This window comes from Procambarus clarkii, chromosome 71 (assembly GCF_040958095.1).
Source record: "Procambarus clarkii isolate CNS0578487 chromosome 71, FALCON_Pclarkii_2.0, whole genome shotgun sequence".
Taxonomy (NCBI): Eukaryota; Metazoa; Arthropoda; class Malacostraca; order Decapoda; family Cambaridae; genus Procambarus; species Procambarus clarkii.
In genome coordinates this window covers 4277276-4282776 of record NC_091220.1, presented here as the reverse complement: position 1 = coordinate 4282776, position 5501 = coordinate 4277276, and the positions used below count along the sequence as shown (strand labels likewise).

Below are 5501 nucleotides of genomic sequence, written 5' to 3'. Positions count from 1 at the left end.
AACAGTTGGTATACTGTTTAAGATCAGATATTATGTACCCTACTCTGCTCTCCTCTCACTCTATTATGCACTTATCTATCCCTATCATTCTTATGGCGTTTGTGCTTGGGGTTCAACCTCTGCAAACTACCTCAAGCCCATCATCATCCAGTAAAAATCTGCTATCAGGACAATAACTAACTCTACCTTCAGACAACACACAGCTCCCTTGTTCAAATCCTTAAACATGCTAAACAAATTCACTCCATACATTCTCCTGTGTAAATTACGTTTATAAAGCCCTTTTTCTAACTGCAAACCCTGTTCTGAAACTCTTCCTGGACAGATGTAATAGAACACATGGCCACGTCCCCACCAGACATAAATATCTCTTTGATATCCCCAGAGTCAAACTTAATCTATGTAAACACTCTATGTAAATAAAGGGACCTAGTCTATGGAACTCACTCCCTTATAATGATTTGAAAAGCTGTCCAACTTCTGCCATATTCAAAAATAAAACCAAAAAGTACCTGTAGTACTTTTTAAGTACGAGGGAGTAATGCGCAAAGCGTCCCTCACCTGTGACGTCACAGCGTCAACTGACGCCATATCAACACATCGGCCATTTTGTCGTCAGTTCAGTCATGGCGAGGACTAACCCTTCATGCAAACTGCACCTACTATCAAGAAGAAGAAGATTTTGTGTTCCACCGATAGTATTATCGTAAGTAAGCACTTATATTTTATATTTTATTAAATTAATTGATTCTATTTTTCTGTAATAAAGGTCCAAAGGGTTGTTAAGGAACAAGGGTGTAGCGATACCGACGCTCAGTGCGCTCAACTCACACCAAAGTATCACCTGTGTAGCTTCTGTAATTAGTGTTAATTAGTTATGCTATAAGATAATGAAGCGAGTATAAGATTAACTCGCTACAAGGGTACTGTGTTGGGAGGTGAGGGCTGTTACTGGTGTCTGTGGGGATGTGAGGACTTGTACCAACCACTATCACCACCAGTACCTTGTCTTGCACCCTGCTTAGTTTTCCTATTGAGATATGAAGTATTATTGCATTCATATAATTATTCATTCATTGTCATTACTATTTTTATGGGCTATGTTCTGTTACCCTAATGCTTTTTACCCCTGGGCATGTCCATTTACTCTCCAGCCCTTCACAAGCCACTGCTGCACCCCCTCCATGCCCATACTTACTGTGCTTATTCTTACAGGACTGCACTGCATTATGTGGTGCTCACTGCCTGGACACCTTGATACATGCATTATAGGGTTCTGGTAGTTGTTCTACTCACCAAGCCCTTCCAAGGCCAGGCTTGACATGTGAGAGCTTGATCCAACAGGCTGTTGCTTGGACAGGCCCCTCAGGCCCACATATCCACCACAGCCTTGTTTGTCCGGCACTTCAAAATCAAATGTTTATTTACGTAAGGTACATACATATTTTTAGGTAAGGTACTCTTTATTTGGGTAAATTTATCTTCGTAGTATTTAGCTTTGGCTCGTCTAATTATCTTGGATAGCAATAACGAGTAATTCTTTGAGAATTCTTTGGAGACAATTCCTAACCTATACTTCTCCCAACCTATACTTCTTCTCAAGGTCATCTTCACTTCTTGAAGATGTTCAGGTTTTCTCTTGAAGATGTCGACGGTTGTTCCAGCAATACTGTATTTCTTTTATTGCTGAAAACCTGTTTTCAGCCATAAAAAAATAATCCTGAATCCAGAAAAAAATCCCTTTTGTATCGTCTGGAAATTTTCAAATATTGCTGATCAAACCCGAGTCTAAATTATTTGTATATATTATGAATTACAGAGGTCCCAGGACAGGGTTTTTAGGCACTCCACTTACATTTTCCCACTCTGACTTAACCCCCATTTATACAAACTCAGTCTTATCTTTTAGCTAATAATTTATTGTACACACCATACTCAGCCTGTGTAGGGTAGTTTATTGTGCATGTGTAGTATATATATTTGTGTAGTATATTTGGTATATTTAATGCCTCTAACCTCTCCTCATAGTTCTTGTCCTTCAGTTCTGGGAGCCACTTAGTAGCATGTCTTTGCACCTTTTCCAGTTTGTTTATGTGCTTCTTAAGATATGGGCACCATACAACCGCTGCATATTCCAACTTTGGTCTAACAAAAGTCGTGAACAATTTCTTGAGTATTTCGCCATCCATGCATTTAAAAGCTCTGAATATTATCCTTTACCTGCAATTGGTTGTTGCTGTATTTATAGAATATGATTTGTTCTACTTTACATTTGTTTGTTCCTTTTTTTCAAAATTTCTTTCTGCCTCTCTCCTCACTGCCGTGTAGTTGTTTCTCTTTGTATTACTGGTATGTTTGGGGGTTTGGCCTCTTCGTATATTGATTCCATTTTTGTGTCTTTTGGTCTCTGTCCGTCTTGAAATTTCAGTTGAACAAATCCTGTTTCCTAGTTCTGCATCTTTGTTTTGGTATAAATGTTTTTGTTCCTTTATCATATATTTCACAAAATTGACATACTGTGCATTAATTCATCTCAATTACTTCCTTTCCTAACAGCAAGCCTTTCCAGTAAAATTCTTTGAATTCTTTTCTGACTTCCAGCCTAATGTTTGTTTTATCCTAGTGTGTATGATGCCTAGCGTGTGTCTGGTGCCTGTTGTGTTAAACCGAAGATAAATGCATAAGTATAGGTCAGTAATTTCTCCAGCTTTGAAAGGGGCTTTCATTATGCAGCAGTATTCCACTCTAGAGAGCACTAGCGTCTTGAAAACTATCATCATCGGTATAGCATCTCTAGTGTGAAAAGTTCTTGTTATCTATCCTGTCATTTTTCTTGCAGTTGTGACGGCTACTTTATTGTGTTCTTTAATTGTAAGGCCTTCTGACATCAGTACACCCAAATCCTTTACGTTGCTTTTCCGTTCAATGTTATGATTTGACTGAGTTTTGTAAGTGGTTTCCGTTTTTATATTTTTTATTTTTTCCGTAGCGCATGAGCTGAAACTTATGTTCGTTAATCACCATGTTATTTTCTGTAGCCCATAGAAAGACCTGATTTACATCTGATTGGAGGTTTGCCGTGTCCTCTATGTTGCCTACTCTCGTGAAGATTCTAGTGTCATCTGCAAAGGATGATCAAGTACTATAGGTTGTGTCCTTGTCTATGTCCGATATGAGGATGAGAAAAAGTATTGGAGCAAGCACAGTACGCTTGGGGACTGAGCTCTTTACGGTTGATGGTCCAGATTTTATTTTGTTGACTACTACACATTGGGTTCTATTAGTCAGGAAGTTGTATATCCATCTGCCTATTTTTCCGGTAATTCCTTTTGAACGCATTTTATGTGCAATAACACAATGGTCACATTTGTCAAAGGCTTTTTTTTGTCAAAGCGTTTTGTTTGTCTTCCATGGCATCTAGTGCCATGTCAGAGTGGTCCAGCAACTGTGATAGGCAAGAGCGCCCTGTTCTGAAACCATGTTGTCTGGGGTTATGGAGATGCTGTGATTCCATGTATTTTGTGATCTTACTTCTTAGCAGTCTCTCAAAGATTTTTATGATGTGCGATGTTAGTGCTATCGGTCTGTAGTTTTTTGCCTCTGCCTTATTTCCTCCTTTATGGGGCGGTGCTATCTCTGCTGTTTTTAGTATGTCAGGGACAATGCCAGTATCTTGGCTTTGTCTCCAAAGAATGTGAAGGGCCTGCGATAACGTTTTTTACAGTTCTTGATGAATATAGAGTTCCAAGAGTCAGGGCCTGGTGCAGAGTGCATAGGCATACTGTCTATGGCTTCTTCAAAATCCAGTGGGGATAGGATCACATCTGATTTATGATTTGATGTTGGTATCATATCCATGAAAAATTCATTTGGGTTATCAATCAGATGGATGGAGAGCTACACTCGTGGTGTCCCATTTTCCCAGCACTCTTTGTCATATAATGCTTTGAAACTTTTGACGGATTTGGCCTCCACCACCTTCTCACCTAACATGTTCCAACCGTTTACCATTCTGTTTGCAAAAGTGAATTGTCTTACATTTCTTCGGCATCTTTGTTTAGTTCGTTTAAATCTATAACCTCTTGTTCTTGAAATTCCAGGTCTCGGGAAATCTTCCCTATCAAGTTTATCAATTCCTGTTACTGTTTTGTACGTAGTGATCATATCTCCTCTTTTCCTTCTGTCTTCTAGTTTGGAATATTTAATGCCTCTAATGTCTCCTCATAAATCCTGCCCTTCAGTTTTGGTATGAATGTTTGTGTGCCTTCATCGTATATTTTGCAAAATATGGAATACATCTCATTTACTTTACTTTAAGAATATGGTTCGATCAATTAAAAACCCTCTTGTTCAAATTGCAAAGAGACTGAAAGAGATGCAGCATGCTCAATGGATTATATATTAGTGATTATTATTAGGATTATATATTAGTGAATCATATTAGTGATTCAATTATTATGGTCATAAAACAATAAACAAATAGTTTTGGTGTTATTACACTCTATTCACAGGTTATATATAAGTATCTGCATGTTTTGTTCACCATTACAAACCACTAAGTTGGTTTGATTTTTGTTGAGATTGTTATTTATGATAAGATTCCTTACGTTATCTGAGAATGAAGCTATGTCGGTATTGGGAAATCTATAGATGGCACTTATAGTCAAGGAGGATTTAAGGGATTTACTGGAGAACTTGGCAAAGGTATATTCACAATAGTCGTCTCTATTACTAATGAGACTATTGCAGATGAAGGTATCTTTGTAAGATATTGCTATGCCACCTCCTTTTTTTATTAGGCCTGCAGTTGTGAATGGCTTTATTATCAGCCAAGTTGTAGCATACAACATAGCATATATATGTATATGGTATACATATATATATATATATACATATATATATATATATATATATATATATATATATATATATATATATATATATATATATATATGTTATGTTACAACATAACAGGCCAATTACACTGGATTAATCTTTGTGTTTAGATAGGAGATGCCTCGTATGGGCCAATAAGCCTTCTGCAGCCCCTATGTTTATCCCTTATGTATCCCCCCATGTTTTCACCTTCATTGTATTATCACCTGACCTAATGCGGGTATAAAATCAACTAATATATATATATATATATATATATATATATATATATATATATATATATATATATATATATATATATATATATATATATATATATATATATTCAAAATTCGTCAGTGTACTACATTTTTGTTGTTGCTTTTAGGTGATGCTTTTAACCAGTGTACGTGGGTCTGATTGTGCAACCACAGTTCGAAGAATAATGAAGATATGAACAATATTATATTTTTATATTTATTATATTTCTATCACTTGCTCTTAAGATTGTTTCATTTAATAGAGGTTGGGCATAATTGTTCTCTGCTGCTAATAGAACTGACTGACTTAGCTATAGGAAAATGTAAACTTAATTGGTTTATCCATTACAGTATTTTGCAGTTTAT

At 36.5% G+C, this 5501-nt stretch overlaps 1 long non-coding RNA gene across 3 annotated transcripts in view; it reads left to right on the top strand.

Moving 5' to 3' along the window:
• The first annotated feature begins 456 nt into the window (after positions 1 to 456).
• The window catches only part of LOC138356215 (uncharacterized), an 8397-nt gene continuing 3352 nt past the window's right edge, over positions 457 to 5501 (top strand). Inside the window, exons 1-2 of one of the 3 annotated variants that reach the window (XR_011224251.1) lie at positions 457 to 706; positions 1216 to 1451. This is a non-coding gene — a long non-coding RNA (uncharacterized lncRNA). Of the gene's footprint in view, positions 707 to 748; positions 1452 to 5501 lie in introns of those variants that run through there. The other 2 variants (XR_011224252.1, XR_011224250.1) reach the window with 2 other exon arrangements.